The sequence below is a fragment of the Ranitomeya variabilis genome, unplaced genomic scaffold (assembly GCF_051348905.1).
Source record: "Ranitomeya variabilis isolate aRanVar5 unplaced genomic scaffold, aRanVar5.hap1 Scaffold_79, whole genome shotgun sequence".
In the NCBI taxonomy this organism is placed as follows: Eukaryota; Metazoa; Chordata; class Amphibia; order Anura; family Dendrobatidae; genus Ranitomeya; species Ranitomeya variabilis.
The window spans coordinates 218,976-244,941 of NW_027508200.1; the positions used below are offsets into that span (position 1 = coordinate 218,976).

Below are 25,966 nucleotides of genomic sequence, written 5' to 3' on the forward strand. Positions count from 1 at the left end.
GATTTGGAGAAGTAGCTGTTCCTATGGTGTGGTGTTATTTAAAGCCTGTAGCAAGCATATAGTATAGTCATTGCAATTGATCTCTGTGTTAAACTTGGTGCTGTGTTTATGTGCTGATGGTGGCTCTGGTGCTGTATTCATGTACTGATGATGGGTCTTGTGTTGAACTCGTATGCTGATGTAGTCATATGCTGATGGAAGTTCTGTTTCCGTAACCATGCACTGACGGCGGTTCTGGTGATGTATCAATGTAGCTGCTGCAATCTTTAACTTATTAGACTTGATATTAGGTCATGCTAGGGTCAGTATGCTGTGCTGAAAATACAGCTGTCTGAATGAGGCCATTATAGGTCAGCTGAGCAAGAGTTTGACAAAAGCTCCCAGACACTATAGACAGCTTTGCCATCATTAGGGCGGCTGCTCTTTCTCTCCCAAAAATGGCAGTTTTCTTCACAGTCTCACCTCCCTTGTCTGAAAGTGCCCAAACGAAAAAGGAGCCTGGCCAACAGTGGTTCATCTGATCAGTCACATACCACGTGTGCACTTTATCGGACTGTGATGTCAGAGGTGACGACACAGCCAATCCTCGTTAGTATAGTGGTAAGTATCCCCGCCTGTCACGCGGGAGACCGGGGTTCGATTCCCCGACGGGGAGGCCTCTTATATTCTTGAATTTGCTACGAGAAGCTGATCGAGATGGCAAAAAATTCATATTCAGGAGCTTTTGATATTTTATTGTTTGATTGTCACTTTACTGCCACCAAAAGTCACTACATGTGTGATAAATCCATCCCCCCCAAAACGGAATGATTGCGCTCATACCTATTACCAGTTCTTTCCGTAGGGGATAAACGCCACGCCCATGGCCGGTTAGCTCAGTTGGTTAGAGCGTGGTGCTAATAACGCCAAGGTCGCGGGTTCGATCCCCGTACGGGCCAAGTACAGCTTTTTAGAGGTCCCGTGCACTCGTTTCATCCCAGGTGGGTCGATGCAGATGCTGAAGCTTGTTTCTTTTTACTCCGCATTTTGTTCATAGTGTTTTCTGTGTAGAATTGCATGCCTAACTGATTTGGAGAAGTAGCTGTTCCTATGGTGTGGTGTTATTTAAAGCCTGTAGCAAGCATATAGTATAGTCATTGCAATTGATCTCTGTGTTAAACTTGGTGCTGTGTTTATGTGCTGATGGTGGCTCTGGTGCTGTATTCATGTACTGATGATGGGTCTTGTGTTGAACTCGTATGCTGATGTAGTCATATGCTGATGGAAGTTCTGTTTCCGTAACCATGCACTGACGGCGGTTCTGGTGATGTATCAATGTAGCTGCTGCAATCTTTAACTTATTAGACTTGATATTAGGTCATGCTAGGGTCAGTATGCTGTGCTGAAAATACAGCTGTCTGAATGAGGCCATTATAGGTCAGCTGAGCAAGAGTTTGACAAAAGCTCCCAGACACTATAGACAGCTTTGCCATCATTAGGGCGGCTGCTCTTTCTCTCCCAAAAATGGCAGTTTTCTTCACAGTCTCACCTCCCTTGTCTGAAAGTGCCCAAACGAAAAAGGGGCCTGGCCAACAGTGGTTCATCTGATCAGTCACATACCACGTGTGCACTTTATCGGACTGTGATGTCAGAGGTGACGACACAGCCAATCCTCGTTAGTATAGTGGTAAGTATCCCCGCCTGTCACGCGGGAGACCGGGGTTCGATTCCCCGACGGGGAGGCCTCTTATATTCTTGAATTTGCTACGAGAAGCTGATCGAGATGGCAAAAAATTCATATTCAGGAGCTTTTGATATTTTATTGTTTGATTGTCACTTTACTGCCACCAAAAGTCACTACATGTGTGATAAATCCATCCCCCCCAAAACGGAATGATTGCGCTCATACCTATTACCAGTTCTTTCCGTAGGGGATAAACGCCACGCCCATGGCCGGTTAGCTCAGTTGGTTAGAGCGTGGTGCTAATAACGCCAAGGTCGCGGGTTCGATCCCCGTACGGGCCAAGTACAGCTTTTTAGAGGTCCCGTGCACTCGTTTCATCCCAGGTGGGTCGATGCAGATGCTGAAGCTTGTTTCTTTTTACTCCGCATTTTGTTCATAGTGTTTTCTGTGTAGAATTGCATGCCTAACTGATTTGGAGAAGTAGCTGTTCCTATGGTGTGGTGTTATTTAAAGCCTGTAGCAAGCATATAGTATAGTCATTGCAATTGATCTCTGTGTTAAACTTGGTGCTGTGTTTATGTGCTGATGGTGGCTCTGGTGCTGTATTCATGTACTGATGATGGGTCTTGTGTTGAACTCGTATGCTGATGTAGTCATATGCTGATGGAAGTTCTGTTTCCGTAACCATGCACTGACGGCGGTTCTGGTGATGTATCAATGTAGCTGCTGCAATCTTTAACTTATTAGACTTGATATTAGGTCATGCTAGGGTCAGTATGCTGTGCTGAAAATACAGCTGTCTGAATGAGGCCATTATAGGTCAGCTGAGCAAGAGTTTGACAAAAGCTCCCAGACACTATAGACAGCTTTGCCATCATTAGGGCGGCTGCTCTTTCTCTCCCAAAAATGGCAGTTTTCTTCACAGTCTCACCTCCCTTGTCTGAAAGTGCCCAAACGAAAAAGGAGCCTGGCCAACAGTGGTTCATCTGATCAGTCACATACCACGTGTGCACTTTATCGGACTGTGATGTCAGAGGTGACGACACAGCCAATCCTCGTTAGTATAGTGGTAAGTATCCCCGCCTGTCACGCGGGAGACCGGGGTTCGATTCCCCGACGGGGAGGCCTCTTATATTCTTGAATTTGCTACGAGAAGCTGATCGAGATGGCAAAAAATTCATATTCAGGAGCTTTTGATATTTTATTGTTTGATTGTCACTTTACTGCCACCAAAAGTCACTACATGTGTGATAAATCCATCCCCCCCAAAACGGAATGATTGCGCTCATACCTATTACCAGTTCTTTCCGTAGGGGATAAACGCCACGCCCATGGCCGGTTAGCTCAGTTGGTTAGAGCGTGGTGCTAATAACGCCAAGGTCGCGGGTTCGATCCCCGTACGGGCCAAGTACAGCTTTTTAGAGGTCCCGTGCACTCGTTTCATCCCAGGTGGGTCGATGCAGATGCTGAAGCTTGTTTCTTTTTACTCCGCATTTTGTTCATAGTGTTTTCTGTGTAGAATTGCATGCCTAACTGATTTGGAGAAGTAGCTGTTCCTATGGTGTGGTGTTATTTAAAGCCTGTAGCAAGCATATAGTATAGTCATTGCAATTGATCTCTGTGTTAAACTTGGTGCTGTGTTTATGTGCTGATGGTGGCTCTGGTGCTGTATTCATGTACTGATGATGGGTCTTGTGTTGAACTCGTATGCTGATGTAGTCATATGCTGATGGAAGTTCTGTTTCCGTAACCATGCACTGACGGCGGTTCTGGTGATGTATCAATGTAGCTGCTGCAATCTTTAACTTATTAGACTTGATATTAGGTCATGCTAGGGTCAGTATGCTGTGCTGAAAATACAGCTGTCTGAATGAGGCCATTATAGGTCAGCTGAGCAAGAGTTTGACAAAAGCTCCCAGACACTATAGACAGCTTTGCCATCATTAGGGCGGCTGCTCTTTCTCTCCCAAAAATGGCAGTTTTCTTCACAGTCTCACCTCCCTTGTCTGAAAGTGCCCAAACGAAAAAGGAGCCTGGCCAACAGTGGTTCATCTGATCAGTCACATACCACGTGTGCACTTTATCGGACTGTGATGTCAGAGGTGACGACACAGCCAATCCTCGTTAGTATAGTGGTAAGTATCCCCGCCTGTCACGCGGGAGACCGGGGTTCGATTCCCCGACGGGGAGGCCTCTTATATTCTTGAATTTGCTACGAGAAGCTGATCGAGATGGCAAAAAATTCATATTCAGGAGCTTTTGATATTTTATTGTTTGATTGTCACTTTACTGCCACCAAAAGTCACTACATGTGTGATAAATCCATCCCCCCCAAAACGGAATGATTGCGCTCATACCTATTACCAGTTCTTTCCGTAGGGGATAAACGCCACGCCCATGGCCGGTTAGCTCAGTTGGTTAGAGCGTGGTGCTAATAACGCCAAGGTCGCGGGTTCGATCCCCGTACGGGCCAAGTACAGCTTTTTAGAGGTCCCGTGCACTCGTTTCATCCCAGGTGGGTCGATGCAGATGCTGAAGCTTGTTTCTTTTTACTCCGCATTTTGTTCATAGTGTTTTCTGTGTAGAATTGCATGCCTAACTGATTTGGAGAAGTAGCTGTTCCTATGGTGTGGTGTTATTTAAAGCCTGTAGCAAGCATATAGTATAGTCATTGCAATTGATCTCTGTGTTAAACTTGGTGCTGTGTTTATGTGCTGATGGTGGCTCTGGTGCTGTATTCATGTACTGATGATGGGTCTTGTGTTGAACTCGTATGCTGATGTAGTCATATGCTGATGGAAGTTCTGTTTCCGTAACCATGCACTGACGGCGGTTCTGGTGATGTATCAATGTAGCTGCTGCAATCTTTAACTTATTAGACTTGATATTAGGTCATGCTAGGGTCAGTATGCTGTGCTGAAAATACAGCTGTCTGAATGAGGCCATTATAGGTCAGCTGAGCAAGAGTTTGACAAAAGCTCCCAGACACTATAGACAGCTTTGCCATCATTAGGGCGGCTGCTCTTTCTCTCCCAAAAATGGCAGTTTTCTTCACAGTCTCACCTCCCTTGTCTGAAAGTGCCCAAACGAAAAAGGAGCCTGGCCAACAGTGGTTCATCTGATCAGTCACATACCACGTGTGCACTTTATCGGACTGTGATGTCAGAGGTGACGACACAGCCAATCCTCGTTAGTATAGTGGTAAGTATCCCCGCCTGTCACGCGGGAGACCGGGGTTCGATTCCCCGACGGGGAGGCCTCTTATATTCTTGAATTTGCTACGAGAAGCTGATCGAGATGGCAAAAAATTCATATTCAGGAGCTTTTGATATTTTATTGTTTGATTGTCACTTTACTGCCACCAAAAGTCACTACATGTGTGATAAATCCATCCCCCCCAAAACGGAATGATTGCGCTCATACCTATTACCAGTTCTTTCCGTAGGGGATAAACGCCACGCCCATGGCCGGTTAGCTCAGTTGGTTAGAGCGTGGTGCTAATAACGCCAAGGTCGCGGGTTCGATCCCCGTACGGGCCAAGTACAGCTTTTTAGAGGTCCCGTGCACTCGTTTCATCCCAGGTGGGTCGATGCAGATGCTGAAGCTTGTTTCTTTTTACTCCGCATTTTGTTCATAGTGTTTTCTGTGTAGAATTGCATGCCTAACTGATTTGGAGAAGTAGCTGTTCCTATGGTGTGGTGTTATTTAAAGCCTGTAGCAAGCATATAGTATAGTCATTGCAATTGATCTCTGTGTTAAACTTGGTGCTGTGTTTATGTGCTGATGGTGGCTCTGGTGCTGTATTCATGTACTGATGATGGGTCTTGTGTTGAACTCGTATGCTGATGTAGTCATATGCTGATGGAAGTTCTGTTTCCGTAACCATGCACTGACGGCGGTTCTGGTGATGTATCAATGTAGCTGCTGCAATCTTTAACTTATTAGACTTGATATTAGGTCATGCTAGGGTCAGTATGCTGTGCTGAAAATACAGCTGTCTGAATGAGGCCATTATAGGTCAGCTGAGCAAGAGTTTGACAAAAGCTCCCAGACACTATAGACAGCTTTGCCATCATTAGGGCGGCTGCTCTTTCTCTCCCAAAAATGGCAGTTTTCTTCACAGTCTCACCTCCCTTGTCTGAAAGTGCCCAAACGAAAAAGGAGCCTGGCCAACAGTGGTTCATCTGATCAGTCACATACCACGTGTGCACTTTATCGGACTGTGATGTCAGAGGTGACGACACAGCCAATCCTCGTTAGTATAGTGGTAAGTATCCCCGCCTGTCACGCGGGAGACCGGGGTTCGATTCCCCGACGGGGGAGGCCTCTTATATTCTTGAATTTGCTACGAGAAGCTGATCGAGATGGCAAAAAATTCATATTCAGGAGCTTTTGATATTTTATTGTTTGATTGTCACTTTACTGCCACCAAAAGTCACTACATGTGTGATAAATCCATCCCCCCCAAAACGGAATGATTGCGCTCATACCTATTACCAGTTCTTTCCGTAGGGGATAAACGCCACGCCCATGGCCGGTTAGCTCAGTTGGTTAGAGCGTGGTGCTAATAACGCCAAGGTCGCGGGTTCGATCCCCGTACGGGCCAAGTACAGCTTTTTAGAGGTCCCGTGCACTCGTTTCATCCCAGGTGGGTCGATGCAGATGCTGAAGCTTGTTTCTTTTTACTCCGCATTTTGTTCATAGTGTTTTCTGTGTAGAATTGCATGCCTAACTGATTTGGAGAAGTAGCTGTTCCTATGGTGTGGTGTTATTTAAAGCCTGTAGCAAGCATATAGTATAGTCATTGCAATTGATCTCTGTGTTAAACTTGGTGCTGTGTTTATGTGCTGATGGTGGCTCTGGTGCTGTATTCATGTACTGATGATGGGTCTTGTGTTGAACTCGTATGCTGATGTAGTCATATGCTGATGGAAGTTCTGTTTCCGTAACCATGCACTGACGGCGGTTCTGGTGATGTATCAATGTAGCTGCTGCAATCTTTAACTTATTAGACTTGATATTAGGTCATGCTAGGGTCAGTATGCTGTGCTGAAAATACAGCTGTCTGAATGAGGCCATTATAGGTCAGCTGAGCAAGAGTTTGACAAAAGCTCCCAGACACTATAGACAGCTTTGCCATCATTAGGGCGGCTGCTCTTTCTCTCCCAAAAATGGCAGTTTTCTTCACAGTCTCACCTCCCTTGTCTGAAAGTGCCCAAACGAAAAAGGAGCCTGGCCAACAGTGGTTCATCTGATCAGTCACATACCACGTGTGCACTTTATCGGACTGTGATGTCAGAGGTGACGACACAGCCAATCCTCGTTAGTATAGTGGTAAGTATCCCCGCCTGTCACGCGGGAGACCGGGGTTCGATTCCCCGACGGGGAGGCCTCTTATATTCTTGAATTTGCTACGAGAAGCTGATCGAGATGGCAAAAAATTCATATTCAGGAGCTTTTGATATTTTATTGTTTGATTGTCACTTTACTGCCACCAAAAGTCACTACATGTGTGATAAATCCATCCCCCCCAAAACGGAATGATTGCGCTCATACCTATTACCAGTTCTTTCCGTAGGGGATAAACGCCACGCCCATGGCCGGTTAGCTCAGTTGGTTAGAGCGTGGTGCTAATAACGCCAAGGTCGCGGGTTCGATCCCCGTACGGGCCAAGTACAGCTTTTTAGAGGTCCCGTGCACTCGTTTCATCCCAGGTGGGTCGATGCAGATGCTGAAGCTTGTTTCTTTTTACTCCGCATTTTGTTCATAGTGTTTTCTGTGTAGAATTGCATGCCTAACTGATTTGGAGAAGTAGCTGTTCCTATGGTGTGGTGTTATTTAAAGCCTGTAGCAAGCATATAGTATAGTCATTGCAATTGATCTCTGTGTTAAACTTGGTGCTGTGTTTATGTGCTGATGGTGGCTCTGGTGCTGTATTCATGTACTGATGATGGGTCTTGTGTTGAACTCGTATGCTGATGTAGTCATATGCTGATGGAAGTTCTGTTTCCGTAACCATGCACTGACGGCGGTTCTGGTGATGTATCAATGTAGCTGCTGCAATCTTTAACTTATTAGACTTGATATTAGGTCATGCTAGGGTCAGTATGCTGTGCTGAAAATACAGCTGTCTGAATGAGGCCATTATAGGTCAGCTGAGCAAGAGTTTGACAAAAGCTCCCAGACACTATAGACAGCTTTGCCATCATTAGGGCGGCTGCTCTTTCTCTCCCAAAAATGGCAGTTTTCTTCACAGTCTCACCTCCCTTGTCTGAAAGTGCCCAAACGAAAAAGGAGCCTGGCCAACAGTGGTTCATCTGATCAGTCACATACCACGTGTGCACTTTATCGGACTGTGATGTCAGAGGTGACGACACAGCCAATCCTCGTTAGTATAGTGGTAAGTATCCCCGCCTGTCACGCGGGAGACCGGGGTTCGATTCCCCGACGGGGGAGGCCTCTTATATTCTTGAATTTGCTACGAGAAGCTGATCGAGATGGCAAAAAATTCATATTCAGGAGCTTTTGATATTTTATTGTTTGATTGTCACTTTACTGCCACCAAAAGTCACTACATGTGTGATAAATCCATCCCCCCCAAAACGGAATGATTGCGCTCATACCTATTACCAGTTCTTTCCGTAGGGGATAAACGCCACGCCCATGGCCGGTTAGCTCAGTTGGTTAGAGCGTGGTGCTAATAACGCCAAGGTCGCGGGTTCGATCCCCGTACGGGCCAAGTACAGCTTTTTAGAGGTCCCGTGCACTCGTTTCATCCCAGGTGGGTCGATGCAGATGCTGAAGCTTGTTTCTTTTTACTCCGCATTTTGTTCATAGTGTTTTCTGTGTAGAATTGCATGCCTAACTGATTTGGAGAAGTAGCTGTTCCTATGGTGTGGTGTTATTTAAAGCCTGTAGCAAGCATATAGTATAGTCATTGCAATTGATCTCTGTGTTAAACTTGGTGCTGTGTTTATGTGCTGATGGTGGCTCTGGTGCTGTATTCATGTACTGATGATGGGTCTTGTGTTGAACTCGTATGCTGATGTAGTCATATGCTGATGGAAGTTCTGTTTCCGTAACCATGCACTGACGGCGGTTCTGGTGATGTATCAATGTAGCTGCTGCAATCTTTAACTTATTAGACTTGATATTAGGTCATGCTAGGGTCAGTATGCTGTGCTGAAAATACAGCTGTCTGAATGAGGCCATTATAGGTCAGCTGAGCAAGAGTTTGACAAAAGCTCCCAGACACTATAGACAGCTTTGCCATCATTAGGGCGGCTGCTCTTTCTCTCCCAAAAATGGCAGTTTTCTTCACAGTCTCACCTCCCTTGTCTGAAAGTGCCCAAACGAAAAAGGAGCCTGGCCAACAGTGGTTCATCTGATCAGTCACATACCACGTGTGCACTTTATCGGACTGTGATGTCAGAGGTGACGACACAGCCAATCCTCGTTAGTATAGTGGTAAGTATCCCCGCCTGTCACGCGGGAGACCGGGGTTCGATTCCCCGACGGGGAGGCCTCTTATATTCTTGAATTTGCTACGAGAAGCTGATCGAGATGGCAAAAAATTCATATTCAGGAGCTTTTGATATTTTATTGTTTGATTGTCACTTTACTGCCACCAAAAGTCACTACATGTGTGATAAATCCATCCCCCCCAAAACGGAATGATTGCGCTCATACCTATTACCAGTTCTTTCCGTAGGGGATAAACGCCACGCCCATGGCCGGTTAGCTCAGTTGGTTAGAGCGTGGTGCTAATAACGCCAAGGTCGCGGGTTCGATCCCCGTACGGGCCAAGTACAGCTTTTTAGAGGTCCCGTGCACTCGTTTCATCCCAGGTGGGTCGATGCAGATGCTGAAGCTTGTTTCTTTTTACTCCGCATTTTGTTCATAGTGTTTTCTGTGTAGAATTGCATGCCTAACTGATTTGGAGAAGTAGCTGTTCCTATGGTGTGGTGTTATTTAAAGCCTGTAGCAAGCATATAGTATAGTCATTGCAATTGATCTCTGTGTTAAACTTGGTGCTGTGTTTATGTGCTGATGGTGGCTCTGGTGCTGTATTCATGTACTGATGATGGGTCTTGTGTTGAACTCGTATGCTGATGTAGTCATATGCTGATGGAAGTTCTGTTTCCGTAACCATGCACTGACGGCGGTTCTGGTGATGTATCAATGTAGCTGCTGCAATCTTTAACTTATTAGACTTGATATTAGGTCATGCTAGGGTCAGTATGCTGTGCTGAAAATACAGCTGTCTGAATGAGGCCATTATAGGTCAGCTGAGCAAGAGTTTGACAAAAGCTCCCAGACACTATAGACAGCTTTGCCATCATTAGGGCGGCTGCTCTTTCTCTCCCAAAAATGGCAGTTTTCTTCACAGTCTCACCTCCCTTGTCTGAAAGTGCCCAAACGAAAAAGGAGCCTGGCCAACAGTGGTTCATCTGATCAGTCACATACCACGTGTGCACTTTATCGGACTGTGATGTCAGAGGTGACGACACAGCCAATCCTCGTTAGTATAGTGGTAAGTATCCCCGCCTGTCACGCGGGAGACCGGGGTTCGATTCCCCGACGGGGAGGCCTCTTATATTCTTGAATTTGCTACGAGAAGCTGATCGAGATGGCAAAAAATTCATATTCAGGAGCTTTTGATATTTTATTGTTTGATTGTCACTTTACTGCCACCAAAAGTCACTACATGTGTGATAAATCCATCCCCCCCAAAACGGAATGATTGCGCTCATACCTATTACCAGTTCTTTCCGTAGGGGATAAACGCCACGCCCATGGCCGGTTAGCTCAGTTGGTTAGAGCGTGGTGCTAATAACGCCAAGGTCGCGGGTTCGATCCCCGTACGGGCCAAGTACAGCTTTTTAGAGGTCCCGTGCACTCGTTTCATCCCAGGTGGGTCGATGCAGATGCTGAAGCTTGTTTCTTTTTACTCCGCATTTTGTTCATAGTGTTTTCTGTGTAGAATTGCATGCCTAACTGATTTGGAGAAGTAGCTGTTCCTATGGTGTGGTGTTATTTAAAGCCTGTAGCAAGCATATAGTATAGTCATTGCAATTGATCTCTGTGTTAAACTTGGTGCTGTGTTTATGTGCTGATGGTGGCTCTGGTGCTGTATTCATGTACTGATGATGGGTCTTGTGTTGAACTCGTATGCTGATGTAGTCATATGCTGATGGAAGTTCTGTTTCCGTAACCATGCACTGACGGCGGTTCTGGTGATGTATCAATGTAGCTGCTGCAATCTTTAACTTATTAGACTTGATATTAGGTCATGCTAGGGTCAGTATGCTGTGCTGAAAATACAGCTGTCTGAATGAGGCCATTATAGGTCAGCTGAGCAAGAGTTTGACAAAAGCTCCCAGACACTATAGACAGCTTTGCCATCATTAGGGCGGCTGCTCTTTCTCTCCCAAAAATGGCAGTTTTCTTCACAGTCTCACCTCCCTTGTCTGAAAGTGCCCAAACGAAAAAGGAGCCTGGCCAACAGTGGTTCATCTGATCAGTCACATACCACGTGTGCACTTTATCGGACTGTGATGTCAGAGGTGACGACACAGCCAATCCTCGTTAGTATAGTGGTAAGTATCCCCGCCTGTCACGCGGGAGACCGGGGTTCGATTCCCCGACGGGGAGGCCTCTTATATTCTTGAATTTGCTACGAGAAGCTGATCGAGATGGCAAAAAATTCATATTCAGGAGCTTTTGATATTTTATTGTTTGATTGTCACTTTACTGCCACCAAAAGTCACTACATGTGTGATAAATCCATCCCCCCCAAAACGGAATGATTGCGCTCATACCTATTACCAGTTCTTTCCGTAGGGGATAAACGCCACGCCCATGGCCGGTTAGCTCAGTTGGTTAGAGCGTGGTGCTAATAACGCCAAGGTCGCGGGTTCGATCCCCGTACGGGCCAAGTACAGCTTTTTAGAGGTCCCGTGCACTCGTTTCATCCCAGGTGGGTCGATGCAGATGCTGAAGCTTGTTTCTTTTTACTCCGCATTTTGTTCATAGTGTTTTCTGTGTAGAATTGCATGCCTAACTGATTTGGAGAAGTAGCTGTTCCTATGGTGTGGTGTTATTTAAAGCCTGTAGCAAGCATATAGTATAGTCATTGCAATTGATCTCTGTGTTAAACTTGGTGCTGTGTTTATGTGCTGATGGTGGCTCTGGTGCTGTATTCATGTACTGATGATGGGTCTTGTGTTGAACTCGTATGCTGATGTAGTCATATGCTGATGGAAGTTCTGTTTCCGTAACCATGCACTGACGGCGGTTCTGGTGATGTATCAATGTAGCTGCTGCAATCTTTAACTTATTAGACTTGATATTAGGTCATGCTAGGGTCAGTATGCTGTGCTGAAAATACAGCTGTCTGAATGAGGCCATTATAGGTCAGCTGAGCAAGAGTTTGACAAAAGCTCCCAGACACTATAGACAGCTTTGCCATCATTAGGGCGGCTGCTCTTTCTCTCCCAAAAATGGCAGTTTTCTTCACAGTCTCACCTCCCTTGTCTGAAAGTGCCCAAACGAAAAAGGAGCCTGGCCAACAGTGGTTCATCTGATCAGTCACATACCACGTGTGCACTTTATCGGACTGTGATGTCAGAGGTGACGACACAGCCAATCCTCGTTAGTATAGTGGTAAGTATCCCCGCCTGTCACGCGGGAGACCGGGGTTCGATTCCCCGACGGGGAGGCCTCTTATATTCTTGAATTTGCTACGAGAAGCTGATCGAGATGGCAAAAAATTCATATTCAGGAGCTTTTGATATTTTATTGTTTGATTGTCACTTTACTGCCACCAAAAGTCACTACATGTGTGATAAATCCATCCCCCCCAAAACGGAATGATTGCGCTCATACCTATTACCAGTTCTTTCCGTAGGGGATAAACGCCACGCCCATGGCCGGTTAGCTCAGTTGGTTAGAGCGTGGTGCTAATAACGCCAAGGTCGCGGGTTCGATCCCCGTACGGGCCAAGTACAGCTTTTTAGAGGTCCCGTGCACTCGTTTCATCCCAGGTGGGTCGATGCAGATGCTGAAGCTTGTTTCTTTTTACTCCGCATTTTGTTCATAGTGTTTTCTGTGTAGAATTGCATGCCTAACTGATTTGGAGAAGTAGCTGTTCCTATGGTGTGGTGTTATTTAAAGCCTGTAGCAAGCATATAGTATAGTCATTGCAATTGATCTCTGTGTTAAACTTGGTGCTGTGTTTATGTGCTGATGGTGGCTCTGGTGCTGTATTCATGTACTGATGATGGGTCTTGTGTTGAACTCGTATGCTGATGTAGTCATATGCTGATGGAAGTTCTGTTTCCGTAACCATGCACTGACGGCGGTTCTGGTGATGTATCAATGTAGCTGCTGCAATCTTTAACTTATTAGACTTGATATTAGGTCATGCTAGGGTCAGTATGCTGTGCTGAAAATACAGCTGTCTGAATGAGGCCATTATAGGTCAGCTGAGCAAGAGTTTGACAAAAGCTCCCAGACACTATAGACAGCTTTGCCATCATTAGGGCGGCTGCTCTTTCTCTCCCAAAAATGGCAGTTTTCTTCACAGTCTCACCTCCCTTGTCTGAAAGTGCCCAAACGAAAAAGGAGCCTGGCCAACAGTGGTTCATCTGATCAGTCACATACCACGTGTGCACTTTATCGGACTGTGATGTCAGAGGTGACGACACAGCCAATCCTCGTTAGTATAGTGGTAAGTATCCCCGCCTGTCACGCGGGAGACCGGGGTTCGATTCCCCGACGGGGAGGCCTCTTATATTCTTGAATTTGCTACGAGAAGCTGATCGAGATGGCAAAAAATTCATATTCAGGAGCTTTTGATATTTTATTGTTTGATTGTCACTTTACTGCCACCAAAAGTCACTACATGTGTGATAAATCCATCCCCCCCCAAAACGGAATGATTGCGCTCATACCTATTACCAGTTCTTTCCGTAGGGGATAAACGCCACGCCCATGGCCGGTTAGCTCAGTTGGTTAGAGCGTGGTGCTAATAACGCCAAGGTCGCGGGTTCGATCCCCGTACGGGCCAAGTACAGCTTTTTAGAGGTCCCGTGCACTCGTTTCATCCCAGGTGGGTCGATGCAGATGCTGAAGCTTGTTTCTTTTTACTCCGCATTTTGTTCATAGTGTTTTCTGTGTAGAATTGCATGCCTAACTGATTTGGAGAAGTAGCTGTTCCTATGGTGTGGTGTTATTTAAAGCCTGTAGCAAGCATATAGTATAGTCATTGCAATTGATCTCTGTGTTAAACTTGGTGCTGTGTTTATGTGCTGATGGTGGCTCTGGTGCTGTATTCATGTACTGATGATGGGTCTTGTGTTGAACTCGTATGCTGATGTAGTCATATGCTGATGGAAGTTCTGTTTCCGTAACCATGCACTGACGGCGGTTCTGGTGATGTATCAATGTAGCTGCTGCAATCTTTAACTTATTAGACTTGATATTAGGTCATGCTAGGGTCAGTATGCTGTGCTGAAAATACAGCTGTCTGAATGAGGCCATTATAGGTCAGCTGAGCAAGAGTTTGACAAAAGCTCCCAGACACTATAGACAGCTTTGCCATCATTAGGGCGGCTGCTCTTTCTCTCCCAAAAATGGCAGTTTTCTTCACAGTCTCACCTCCCTTGTCTGAAAGTGCCCAAACGAAAAAGGAGCCTGGCCAACAGTGGTTCATCTGATCAGTCACATACCACGTGTGCACTTTATCGGACTGTGATGTCAGAGGTGACGACACAGCCAATCCTCGTTAGTATAGTGGTAAGTATCCCCGCCTGTCACGCGGGAGACCGGGGTTCGATTCCCCGACGGGGAGGCCTCTTATATTCTTGAATTTGCTACGAGAAGCTGATCGAGATGGCAAAAAATTCATATTCAGGAGCTTTTGATATTTTATTGTTTGATTGTCACTTTACTGCCACCAAAAGTCACTACATGTGTGATAAATCCATCCCCCCCAAAACGGAATGATTGCGCTCATACCTATTACCAGTTCTTTCCGTAGGGGATAAACGCCACGCCCATGGCCAGTTAGCTCAGTTGGTTAGAGCGTGGTGCTAATAACGCCAAGGTCGCGGGTTCGATCCCCGTACGGGCCAAGTACAGCTTTTTAGAGGTCCCGTGCACTCGTTTCATCCCAGGTGGGTCGATGCAGATGCTGAAGCTTGTTTCTTTTTACTCCGCATTTTGTTCATAGTGTTTTCTGTGTAGAATTGCATGCCTAACTGATTTGGAGAAGTAGCTGTTCCTATGGTGTGGTGTTATTTAAAGCCTGTAGCAAGCATATAGTATAGTCATTGCAATTGATCTCTGTGTTAAACTTGGTGCTGTGTTTATGTGCTGATGGTGGCTCTGGTGCTGTATTCATGTACTGATGATGGGTCTTGTGTTGAACTCGTATGCTGATGTAGTCATATGCTGATGGAAGTTCTGTTTCCGTAACCATGCACTGACGGCGGTTCTGGTGATGTATCAATGTAGCTGCTGCAATCTTTAACTTATTAGACTTGATATTAGGTCATGCTAGGGTCAGTATGCTGTGCTGAAAATACAGCTGTCTGAATGAGGCCATTATAGGTCAGCTGAGCAAGAGTTTGACAAAAGCTCCCAGACACTATAGACAGCTTTGCCATCATTAGGGCGGCTGCTCTTTCTCTCCCAAAAATGGCAGTTTTCTTCACAGTCTCACCTCCCTTGTCTGAAAGTGCCCAAACGAAAAAGGAGCCTGGCCAACAGTGGTTCATCTGATCAGTCACATACCACGTGTGCACTTTATCGGACTGTGATGTCAGAGGTGACGACACAGCCAATCCTCGTTAGTATAGTGGTAAGTATCCCCGCCTGTCACGCGGGAGACCGGGGTTCGATTCCCCGACGGGGAGGCCTCTTATATTCTTGAATTTGCTACGAGAAGCTGATCGAGATGGCAAAAAATTCATATTCAGGAGCTTTTGATATTTTATTGTTTGATTGTCACTTTACTGCCACCAAAAGTCACTACATGTGTGATAAATCCATCCCCCCCAAAACGGAATGATTGCGCTCATACCTATTACCAGTTCTTTCCGTAGGGGATAAACGCCACGCCCATGGCCGGTTAGCTCAGTTGGTTAGAGCGTGGTGCTAATAACGCCAAGGTCGCGGGTTCGATCCCCGTACGGGCCAAGTACAGCTTTTTAGAGGTCCCGTGCACTCGTTTCATCCCAGGTGGGTCGATGCAGATGCTGAAGCTTGTTTCTTTTTACTCCGCATTTTGTTCATAGTGTTTTCTGTGTAGAATTGCATGCCTAACTGATTTGGAGAAGTAGCTGTTCCTATGGTGTGGTGTTATTTAAAGCCTGTAGCAAGCATATAGTATAGTCATTGCAATTGATCTCTGTGTTAAACTTGGTGCTGTGTTTATGTGCTGATGGTGGCTCTGGTGCTGTATTCATGTACTGATGATGGGTCTTGTGTTGAACTCGTATGCTGATGTAGTCATATGCTGATGGAAGTTCTGTTTCCGTAACCATGCACTGACGGCGGTTCTGGTGATGTATCAATGTAGCTGCTGCAATCTTTAACTTATTAGACTTGATATTAGGTCATGCTAGGGTCAGTATGCTGTGCTGAAAATACAGCTGTCTGAATGAGGCCATTATAGGTCAGCTGAGCAAGAGTTTGACAAAAGCTCCCAGACACTATAGACAGCTTTGCCATCATTAGGGCGGCTGCTCTTTCTCTCCCAAAAATGGCAGTTTTCTTCACAGTCTCACCTCCCTTGTCTGAAAGTGCCCAAACGAAAAAGGAGCCTGGCCAACAGTGGTTCATCTGATCAGTCACATACCACGTGTGCACTTTATCGGACTGTGATGTCAGAGGTGACGACACAGCCAATCCTCGTTAGTATAGTGGTAAGTATCCCCGCCTGTCACGCGGGAGACCGGGGTTCGATTCCCCGACGGGGAGGCCTCTTATATTCTTGAATTTGCTACGAGAAGCTGATCGAGATGGCAAAAAATTCATATTCAGGAGCTTTTGATATTTTATTGTTTGATTGTCACTTTACTGCCACCAAAAGTCACTACATGTGTGATAAATCCATCCCCCCCAAAACGGAATGATTGCGCTCATACCTATTACCAGTTCTTTCCGTAGGGGATAAACGCCACGCCCATGGCCGGTTAGCTCAGTTGGTTAGAGCGTGGTGCTAATAACGCCAAGGTCGCGGGTTCGATCCCCGTACGGGCCAAGTACAGCTTTTTAGAGGTCCCGTGCACTCGTTTCATCCCAGGTGGGTCGATGCAGATGCTGAAGCTTGTTTCTTTTTACTCCGCATTTTGTTCATAGTGTTTTCTGTGTAGAATTGCATGCCTAACTGATTTGGAGAAGTAGCTGTTCCTATGGTGTGGTGTTATTTAAAGCCTGTAGCAAGCATATAGTATAGTCATTGCAATTGATCTCTGTGTTAAACTTGGTGCTGTGTTTATGTGCTGATGGTGGCTCTGGTGCTGTATTCATGTACTGATGATGGGTCTTGTGTTGAACTCGTATGCTGATGTAGTCATATGCTGATGGAAGTTCTGTTTCCGTAACCATGCACTGACGGCGGTTCTGGTGATGTATCAATGTAGCTGCTGCAATCTTTAACTTATTAGACTTGATATTAGGTCATGCTAGGGTCAGTATGCTGTGCTGAAAATACAGCTGTCTGAATGAGGCCATTATAGGTCAGCTGAGCAAGAGTTTGACAAAAGCTCCCAGACACTATAGACAGCTTTGCCATCATTAGGGCGGCTGCTCTTTCTCTCCCAAAAATGGCAGTTTTCTTCACAGTCTCACCTCCCTTGTCTGAAAGTGCCCAAACGAAAAAGGAGCCTGGCCAACAGTGGTTCATCTGATCAGTCACATACCACGTGTGCACTTTATCGGACTGTGATGTCAGAGGTGACGACACAGCCAATCCTCGTTAGTATAGTGGTAAGTATCCCCGCCTGTCACGCGGGAGACCGGGGTTCGATTCCCCGACGGGGAGGCCTCTTATATTCTTGAATTTGCTACGAGAAGCTGATCGAGATGGCAAAAAATTCATATTCAGGAGCTTTTGATATTTTATTGTTTGATTGTCACTTTACTGCCACCAAAAGTCACTACATGTGTGATAAATCCATCCCCCCCAAAACGGAATGATTGCGCTCATACCTATTACCAGTTCTTTCCGTAGGGGATAAACGCCACGCCCATGGCCGGTTAGCTCAGTTGGTTAGAGCGTGGTGCTAATAACGCCAAGGTCGCGGGTTCGATCCCCGTACGGGCCAAGTACAGCTTTTTAGAGGTCCCGTGCACTCGTTTCATCCCAGGTGGGTCGATGCAGATGCTGAAGCTTGTTTCTTTTTACTCCGCATTTTGTTCATAGTGTTTTCTGTGTAGAATTGCATGCCTAACTGATTTGGAGAAGTAGCTGTTCCTATGGTGTGGTGTTATTTAAAGCCTGTAGCAAGCATATAGTATAGTCATTGCAATTGATCTCTGTGTTAAACTTGGTGCTGTGTTTATGTGCTGATGGTGGCTCTGGTGCTGTATTCATGTACTGATGATGGGTCTTGTGTTGAACTCGTATGCTGATGTAGTCATATGCTGATGGAAGTTCTGTTTCCGTAACCATGCACTGACGGCGGTTCTGGTGATGTATCAATGTAGCTGCTGCAATCTTTAACTTATTAGACTTGATATTAGGTCATGCTAGGGTCAGTATGCTGTGCTGAAAATACAGCTGTCTGAATGAGGCCATTATAGGTCAGCTGAGCAAGAGTTTGACAAAAGCTCCCAGACACTATAGACAGCTTTGCCATCATTAGGGCGGCTGCTCTTTCTCTCCCAAAAATGGCAGTTTTCTTCACAGTCTCACCTCCCTTGTCTGAAAGTGCCCAAACGAAAAAGGAGCCTGGCCAACAGTGGTTCATCTGATCAGTCACATACCACGTGTGCACTTTATCGGACTGTGATGTCAGAGGTGACGACACAGCCAATCCTCGTTAGTATAGTGGTAAGTATCCCCGCCTGTCACGCGGGAGACCGGGGTTCGATTCCCCGACGGGGAGGCCTCTTATATTCTTGAATTTGCTACGAGAAGCTGATCGAGATGGCAAAAAATTCATATTCAGGAGCTTTTGATATTTTATTGTTTGATTGTCACTTTACTGCCACCAAAAGTCACTACATGTGTGATAAATCCATCCCCCCCAAAACGGAATGATTGCGCTCATACCTATTACCAGTTCTTTCCGTAGGGGATAAACGCCACGCCCATGGCCGGTTAGCTCAGTTGGTTAGAGCGTGGTGCTAATAACGCCAAGGTCGCGGGTTCGATCCCCGTACGGGCCAAGTACAGCTTTTTAGAGGTCCCGTGCACTCGTTTCATCCCAGGTGGGTCGATGCAGATGCTGAAGCTTGTTTCTTTTTACTCCGCATTTTGTTCATAGTGTTTTCTGTGTAGAATTGCATGCCTAACTGATTTGGAGAAGTAGCTGTTCCTATGGTGTGGTGTTATTTAAAGCCTGTAGCAAGCATATAGTATAGTCATTGCAATTGATCTCTGTGTTAAACTTGGTGCTGTGTTTATGTGCTGATGGTGGCTCTGGTGCTGTATTCATGTACTGATGATGGGTCTTGTGTTGAACTCGTATGCTGATGTAGTCATATGCTGATGGAAGTTCTGTTTCCGTAACCATGCACTGACGGCGGTTCTGGTGATGTATCAATGTAGCTGCTGCAATCTTTAACTTATTAGACTTGATATTAGGTCATGCTAGGGTCAGTATGCTGTGCTGAAAATACAGCTGTCTGAATGAGGCCATTATAGGTCAGCTGAGCAAGAGTTTGACAAAAGCTCCCAGACACTATAGACAGCTTTGCCATCATTAGGGCGGCTGCTCTTTCTCTCCCAAAAATGGCAGTTTTCTTCACAGTCTCACCTCCCTTGTCTGAAAGTGCCCAAACGAAAAAGGAGCCTGGCCAACAGTGGTTCATCTGATCAGTCACATACCACGTGTGCACTTTATCGGACTGTGATGTCAGAGGTGACGACACAGCCAATCCTCGTTAGTATAGTGGTAAGTATCCCCGCCTGTCACGCGGGAGACCGGGGCTCGATTCCCTGACGGGGAGGCCTCTTATATTCTTGAATTTGCTACGAGAAGCTGATCGAGATGGCAAAAAATTCATATTCAGGAGCTTTTGATATTTTATTGTTTGATTGTCACTTTACTGCCACCAAAAGTCACTACATGTGTGATAAATCCATCCCCCCCAAAACGGAATGATTGCGCTCATACCTATTACCAGTTCTTTCCGTAGGGGATAAACGCCACGCCCATGGCCGGTTAGCTCAGTTGGTTAGAGCGTGGTGCTAATAACGCCAAGGTCGCGGGTTCGATCCCCGTACGGGCCAAGTACAGCTTTTTAGAGGTCCCGTGCACTCGTTTCATCCCAGGTGGGTCGATGCAGATGCTGAAGCTTGTTTCTTTTTACTCCGCATTTTGTTCATAGTGTTTTCTGTGTAGAATTGCATGCCTAACTGATTTGGAGAAGTAGCTGTTCCTATGGTGTGGTGTTATTTAAAGCCTGTAGCAAGCATATAGTATAGTCATTGCAATTGATCTCTGTGTTAAACTTGGTGCTGTGTTTATGTGCTGATGGTGGCTCTGGTGCTGTATTCATGTACTGATGATGGGTCTTGTGTTGAACTCGTATGCTGATGTAGTCATATGCTGATGGAAGTTCTGTTTCCGTAACCATGCACTGACGGCGGTTCTGGTGATGTATCAATGTAGCTGCTGCAATCTTTAACTTATTAGACTTGATATTAGGTCATGCTAGGGTCAGTATGCTGTGCTGAAAATACAGCTGTCTGAATGAGGCCATTATAGGTCAGCTGAGCAAGAGTTTGACAAAAGCTCCCAGACACTATAGACAGCTTTGCCATCATTAGGGCGGCTGCTCTTTCTCTCCCAAAAATGGCAGTTTTCTTCACAGTCTCACCTCCCTTGTCTGAAAGTGCCCAAACGAAAAAGGAGCCTGGCCAACAGTGGTTCATCTGATCAGTCACATACCACGTGTGCACTTTATCGGACTGTGATGTCAGAGGTGACGACACAGCCAATCCTCGTTAGTATAGTGGTAAGTATCCCCGCCTGTCACGCGGGAGACCGGGGCTCGATTCCCCGACGGGGAGGCCTCTTATATTCTTGAATTTGCTACGAGAAGCTGATCGAGATGGCAAAAAATTCATATTCAGGAGCTTTTGATATTTTATTGTTTGATTGTCACTTTACTGCCACCAAAAGTCACTACATGTGTGATAAATCCATCCCCCCCAAAACGGAATGATTGCGCTCATACCTATTACCAGTTCTTTCCGTAGGGGATAAACGCCACGCCCATGGCCGGTTAGCTCAGTTGGTTAGAGCGTGGTGCTAATAACGCCAAGGTCGCGGGTTCGATCCCCGTACGGGCCAAGTACAGCTTTTTAGAGGTCCCGTGCACTCGTTTCATCCCAGGTGGGTCGATGCAGATGCTGAAGCTTGTTTCTTTTTACTCCGCATTTTGTTCATAGTGTTTTCTGTGTAGAATTGCATGCCTAACTGATTTGGAGAAGTAGCTGTTCCTATGGTGTGGTGTTATTTAAAGCCTGTAGCAAGCATATAGTATAGTCATTGCAATTGATCTCTGTGTTAAACTTGGTGCTGTGTTTATGTGCTGATGGTGGCTCTGGTGCTGTATTCATGTACTGATGATGGGTCTTGTGTTGAACTCGTATGCTGATGTAGTCATATGCTGATGGAAGTTCTGTTTCCGTAACCATGCACTGACGGCGGTTCTGGTGATGTATCAATGTAGCTGCTGCAATCTTTAACTTATTAGACTTGATATTAGGTCATGCTAGGGTCAGTATGCTGTGCTGAAAATACAGCTGTCTGAATGAGGCCATTATAGGTCAGCTGAGCAAGAGTTTGACAAAAGCTCCCAGACACTATAGACAGCTTTGCCATCATTAGGGCGGCTGCTCTTTCTCTCCCAAAAATGGCAGTTTTCTTCACAGTCTCACCTCCCTTGTCTGAAAGTGCCCAAACGAAAAAGGAGCCTGGCCAACAGTGGTTCATCTGATCAGTCACATACCACGTGTGCACTTTATCGGACTGTGATGTCAGAGGTGACGACACAGCCAATCCTCGTTAGTATAGTGGTAAGTATCCCCGCCTGTCACGCGGGAGACCGGGGTTCGATTCCCCGACGGGGAGGCCTCTTATATTCTTGAATTTGCTACGAGAAGCTGATCGAGATGGCAAAAAATTCATATTCAGGAGCTTTTGATATTTTATTGTTTGATTGTCACTTTACTGCCACCAAAAGTCACTACATGTGTGATAAATCCATCCCCCCCAAAACGGAATGATTGCGCTCATACCTATTACCAGTTCTTTCCGTAGGGGATAAACGCCACGCCCATGGCCGGTTAGCTCAGTTGGTTAGAGCGTGGTGCTAATAACGCCAAGGTCGCGGGTTCGATCCCCGTACGGGCCAAGTACAGCTTTTTAGAGGTCCCGTGCACTCGTTTCATCCCAGGTGGGTCGATGCAGATGCTGAAGCTTGTTTCTTTTTACTCCGCATTTTGTTCATAGTGTTTTCTGTGTAGAATTGCATGCCTAACTGATTTGGAGAAGTAGCTGTTCCTATGGTGTGGTGTTATTTAAAGCCTGTAGCAAGCATATAGTATAGTCATTGCAATTGATCTCTGTGTTAAACTTGGTGCTGTGTTTATGTGCTGATGGTGGCTCTGGTGCTGTATTCATGTACTGATGATGGGTCTTGTGTTGAACTCGTATGCTGATGTAGTCATATGCTGATGGAAGTTCTGTTTCCGTAACCATGCACTGACGGCGGTTCTGGTGATGTATCAATGTAGCTGCTGCAATCTTTAACTTATTAGACTTGATATTAGGTCATGCTAGGGTCAGTATGCTGTGCTGAAAATACAGCTGTCTGAATGAGGCCATTATAGGTCAGCTGAGCAAGAGTTTGACAAAAGCTCCCAGACACTATAGACAGCTTTGCCATCATTAGGGCGGCTGCTCTTTCTCTCCCAAAAATGGCAGTTTTCTTCACAGTCTCACCTCCCTTGTCTGAAAGTGCCCAAACGAAAAAGGAGCCTGGCCAACAGTGGTTCATCTGATCAGTCACATACCACGTGTGCACTTTATCGGACTGTGATGTCAGAGGTGACGACACAGCCAATCCTCGTTAGTATAGTGGTAAGTATCCCCGCCTGTCACGCGGGAGACCGGGGCTCGATTCCCTGACGGGGAGGCCTCTTATATTCTTGAATTTGCTACGAGAAGCTGATCGAGATGGCAAAAAATTCATATTCAGGAGCTTTTGATATTTTATTGTTTGATTGTCACTTTACTGCCACCAAAAGTCACTACATGTGTGATAAATCCATCCCCCCCAAAACGGAATGATTGCGCTCATACCTATTACCAGTTCTTTCCGTAGGGGATAAACGCCACGCCCATGGCCGGTTAGCTCAGTTGGTTAGAGCGTGGTGCTAATAACGCCAAGGTCGCGGGTTCGATCCCCGTACGGGCCAAGTACAGCTTTTTAGAGGTCCCGTGCACTCGTTTCATCCCAGGTGGGTCGATGCAGATGCTGAAGCTTGTTTCTTTTTACTCCGCATTTTGTTCATAGTGTTTTCTGTGTAGAATTGCATGCCTAACTGATTTGGAGAAGTAGCTGTTCCTATGGTGTGGTGTTATTTAAAGCCTGTAGCAAGCATATAGTATAGTCATTGCAATTGATCTCTGTGTTAAACTTGGTGCTGTGTTTATGTGCTGATGGTGGCTCTGGTGCTGTATTCATGTACTGATGATGGGTCTTGTGTTGAACTCGTATGCTGATGTAGTCATATGCTGATGGAAGTTCTGTTTCCGTAACCATGCACTGACGGCGGTTCTGGTGATGTATCAATGTAGCTGCTGCAATCTTTAACTTATTAGACTTGATATTAGGTCATGCTAGGGTCAGTATGCTGTGCTGAAAATACAGCTGTCTGAATGAGGCCATTATAGGTCAGCTGAGCAAGAGTTTGACAAAAGCTCCCAGACACTATAGACAGCTTTGCCATCATTAGGGCGGCTGCTCTTTCTCTCCCAAAAATGGCAGTTTTCTTCACAGTCTCACCTCCCTTGTCTGAAAGTGCCCAAACGAAAAAGGAGCCTGGCCAACAGTGGTTCATCTGATCAGTCACATACCACGTGTGCACTTTATCGGACTGTGATGTCAGAGGTGACGACACAGCCAATCCTCGTTAGTATAGTGGTAAGTATCCCCGCCTGTCACGCGGGAGACCGGGGCTCGATTCCCCGACGGGGAGGCCTCTTATATTCTTGAATTTGCTACGAGAAGCTGATCGAGATGGCAAAAAATTCATATTCAGGAGCTTTTGATATTTTATTGTTTGATTGTCACTTTACTGCCACCAAAAGTCACTACATGTGTGATAAATCCATCCCCCCCAAAACGGAATGATTGCGCTCATACCTATTACCAGTTCTTTCCGTAGGGGATAAACGCCACGCCCATGGCCGGTTAGCTCAGTTGGTTAGAGCGTGGTGCTAATAACGCCAAGGTCGCGGGTTCGATCCCCGTACGGGCCAAGTACAGCTTTTTAGAGGTCCCGTGCACTCGTTTCATCCCAGGTGGGTCGATGCAGATGCTGAAGCTTGTTTCTTTTTACTCCGCATTTTGTTCATAGTGTTTTCTGTGTAGAATTGCATGCCTAACTGATTTGGAGAAGTAGCTGTTCCTATGGTGTGGTGTTATTTAAAGCCTGTAGCAAGCATATAGTATAGTCATTGCAATTGATCTCTGTGTTAAACTTGGTGCTGTGTTTATGTGCTGATGGTGGCTCTGGTGCTGTATTCATGTACTGATGATGGGTCTTGTGTTGAACTCGTATGCTGATGTAGTCATATGCTGATGGAAGTTCTGTTTCCGTAACCATGCACTGACGGCGGTTCTGGTGATGTATCAATGTAGCTGCTGCAATCTTTAACTTATTAGACTTGATATTAGGTCATGCTAGGGTCAGTATGCTGTGCTGAAAATACAGCTGTCTGAATGAGGCCATTATAGGTCAGCTGAGCAAGAGTTTGACAAAAGCTCCCAGACACTATAGACAGCTTTGCCATCATTAGGGCGGCTGCTCTTTCTCTCCCAAAAATGGCAGTTTTCTTCACAGTCTCACCTCCCTTGTCTGAAAGTGCCCAAACGAAAAAGGAGCCTGGCCAACAGTGGTTCATCTGATCAGTCACATACCACGTGTGCACTTTATCGGACTGTGATGTCAGAGGTGACGACACAGCCAATCCTCGTTAGTATAGTGGTAAGTATCCCCGCCTGTCACGCGGGAGACCGGGGTTCGATTCCCCGACGGGGAGGCCTCTTATATTCTTGAATTTGCTACGAGAAGCTGATCGAGATGGCAAAAAATTCATATTCAGGAGCTTTTGATATTTTATTGTTTGATTGTCACTTTACTGCCACCAAAAGTCACTACATGTGTGATAAATCCATCCCCCCCAAAACGGAATGATTGCGCTCATACCTATTACCAGTTCTTTCCGTAGGGGATAAACGCCACGCCCATGGCCGGTTAGCTCAGTTGGTTAGAGCGTGGTGCTAATAACGCCAAGGTCGCGGGTTCGATCCCCGTACGGGCCAAGTACAGCTTTTTAGAGGTCCCGTGCACTCGTTTCATCCCAGGTGGGTCGATGCAGATGCTGAAGCTTGTTTCTTTTTACTCCGCATTTTGTTCATAGTGTTTTCTGTGTAGAATTGCATGCCTAACTGATTTGGAGAAGTAGCTGTTCCTATGGTGTGGTGTTATTTAAAGCCTGTAGCAAGCATATAGTATAGTCATTGCAATTGATCTCTGTGTTAAACTTGGTGCTGTGTTTATGTGCTGATGGTGGCTCTGGTGCTGTATTCATGTACTGATGATGGGTCTTGTGTTGAACTCGTATGCTGATGTAGTCATATGCTGATGGAAGTTCTGTTTCCGTAACCATGCACTGACGGCGGTTCTGGTGATGTATCAATGTAGCTGCTGCAATCTTTAACTTATTAGACTTGATATTAGGTCATGCTAGGGTCAGTATGCTGTGCTGAAAATACAGCTGTCTGAATGAGGCCATTATAGGTCAGCTGAGCAAGAGTTTGACAAAAGCT

General features: G+C 45.9%; 18 non-coding genes across 18 annotated transcripts; all 18 read left to right on the forward strand.

Moving 5' to 3' along the window:
• The first annotated feature begins 583 nt into the window (after positions 1 to 583).
• TRNAD-GUC (transfer RNA aspartic acid (anticodon GUC)) lies at positions 584 to 655 on the forward strand. Its single transcript has one exon. It is a non-coding gene; the product is annotated as a tRNA-Asp (tRNA).
• A 994-nt stretch (positions 656 to 1,649) lies between these two features.
• On the forward strand, positions 1,650 to 1,721 carry TRNAD-GUC (transfer RNA aspartic acid (anticodon GUC)). The gene has a single exon. It is a non-coding gene; the product is annotated as a tRNA-Asp (tRNA).
• Positions 1,722 to 2,715: 994 nt separating this feature from the next.
• Positions 2,716 to 2,787, forward strand: TRNAD-GUC (transfer RNA aspartic acid (anticodon GUC)). The gene has a single exon. It is a non-coding gene; the product is annotated as a tRNA-Asp (tRNA).
• Positions 2,788 to 3,781: 994 nt separating this feature from the next.
• On the forward strand, positions 3,782 to 3,853 carry TRNAD-GUC (transfer RNA aspartic acid (anticodon GUC)). Its single transcript has one exon. It is a non-coding gene; the product is annotated as a tRNA-Asp (tRNA).
• Positions 3,854 to 4,847: 994 nt separating this feature from the next.
• Positions 4,848 to 4,919, forward strand: TRNAD-GUC (transfer RNA aspartic acid (anticodon GUC)). Its single transcript has one exon. It is a non-coding gene; the product is annotated as a tRNA-Asp (tRNA).
• A 2,061-nt stretch (positions 4,920 to 6,980) lies between these two features.
• On the forward strand, positions 6,981 to 7,052 carry TRNAD-GUC (transfer RNA aspartic acid (anticodon GUC)). Its single transcript has one exon. It is a non-coding gene; the product is annotated as a tRNA-Asp (tRNA).
• A 2,061-nt stretch (positions 7,053 to 9,113) lies between these two features.
• On the forward strand, positions 9,114 to 9,185 carry TRNAD-GUC (transfer RNA aspartic acid (anticodon GUC)). Its single transcript has one exon. It is a non-coding gene; the product is annotated as a tRNA-Asp (tRNA).
• Positions 9,186 to 10,179: 994 nt separating this feature from the next.
• On the forward strand, positions 10,180 to 10,251 carry TRNAD-GUC (transfer RNA aspartic acid (anticodon GUC)). Its single transcript has one exon. It is a non-coding gene; the product is annotated as a tRNA-Asp (tRNA).
• Positions 10,252 to 11,245: 994 nt separating this feature from the next.
• TRNAD-GUC (transfer RNA aspartic acid (anticodon GUC)) lies at positions 11,246 to 11,317 on the forward strand. The gene has a single exon. It is a non-coding gene; the product is annotated as a tRNA-Asp (tRNA).
• Positions 11,318 to 12,311: 994 nt separating this feature from the next.
• On the forward strand, positions 12,312 to 12,383 carry TRNAD-GUC (transfer RNA aspartic acid (anticodon GUC)). The gene has a single exon. It is a non-coding gene; the product is annotated as a tRNA-Asp (tRNA).
• A 994-nt stretch (positions 12,384 to 13,377) lies between these two features.
• On the forward strand, positions 13,378 to 13,449 carry TRNAD-GUC (transfer RNA aspartic acid (anticodon GUC)). The gene has a single exon. It is a non-coding gene; the product is annotated as a tRNA-Asp (tRNA).
• A 995-nt stretch (positions 13,450 to 14,444) lies between these two features.
• Positions 14,445 to 14,516, forward strand: TRNAD-GUC (transfer RNA aspartic acid (anticodon GUC)). The gene has a single exon. It is a non-coding gene; the product is annotated as a tRNA-Asp (tRNA).
• A 994-nt stretch (positions 14,517 to 15,510) lies between these two features.
• On the forward strand, positions 15,511 to 15,582 carry TRNAD-GUC (transfer RNA aspartic acid (anticodon GUC)). The gene has a single exon. It is a non-coding gene; the product is annotated as a tRNA-Asp (tRNA).
• Positions 15,583 to 16,576: 994 nt separating this feature from the next.
• Positions 16,577 to 16,648, forward strand: TRNAD-GUC (transfer RNA aspartic acid (anticodon GUC)). Its single transcript has one exon. It is a non-coding gene; the product is annotated as a tRNA-Asp (tRNA).
• A 994-nt stretch (positions 16,649 to 17,642) lies between these two features.
• TRNAD-GUC (transfer RNA aspartic acid (anticodon GUC)) lies at positions 17,643 to 17,714 on the forward strand. The gene has a single exon. It is a non-coding gene; the product is annotated as a tRNA-Asp (tRNA).
• A 994-nt stretch (positions 17,715 to 18,708) lies between these two features.
• Positions 18,709 to 18,780, forward strand: TRNAD-GUC (transfer RNA aspartic acid (anticodon GUC)). Its single transcript has one exon. It is a non-coding gene; the product is annotated as a tRNA-Asp (tRNA).
• A 3,126-nt stretch (positions 18,781 to 21,906) lies between these two features.
• On the forward strand, positions 21,907 to 21,978 carry TRNAD-GUC (transfer RNA aspartic acid (anticodon GUC)). Its single transcript has one exon. It is a non-coding gene; the product is annotated as a tRNA-Asp (tRNA).
• A 3,126-nt stretch (positions 21,979 to 25,104) lies between these two features.
• Positions 25,105 to 25,176, forward strand: TRNAD-GUC (transfer RNA aspartic acid (anticodon GUC)). The gene has a single exon. It is a non-coding gene; the product is annotated as a tRNA-Asp (tRNA).
• The last annotated feature ends 790 nt before the right edge of the window (positions 25,177 to 25,966 follow it).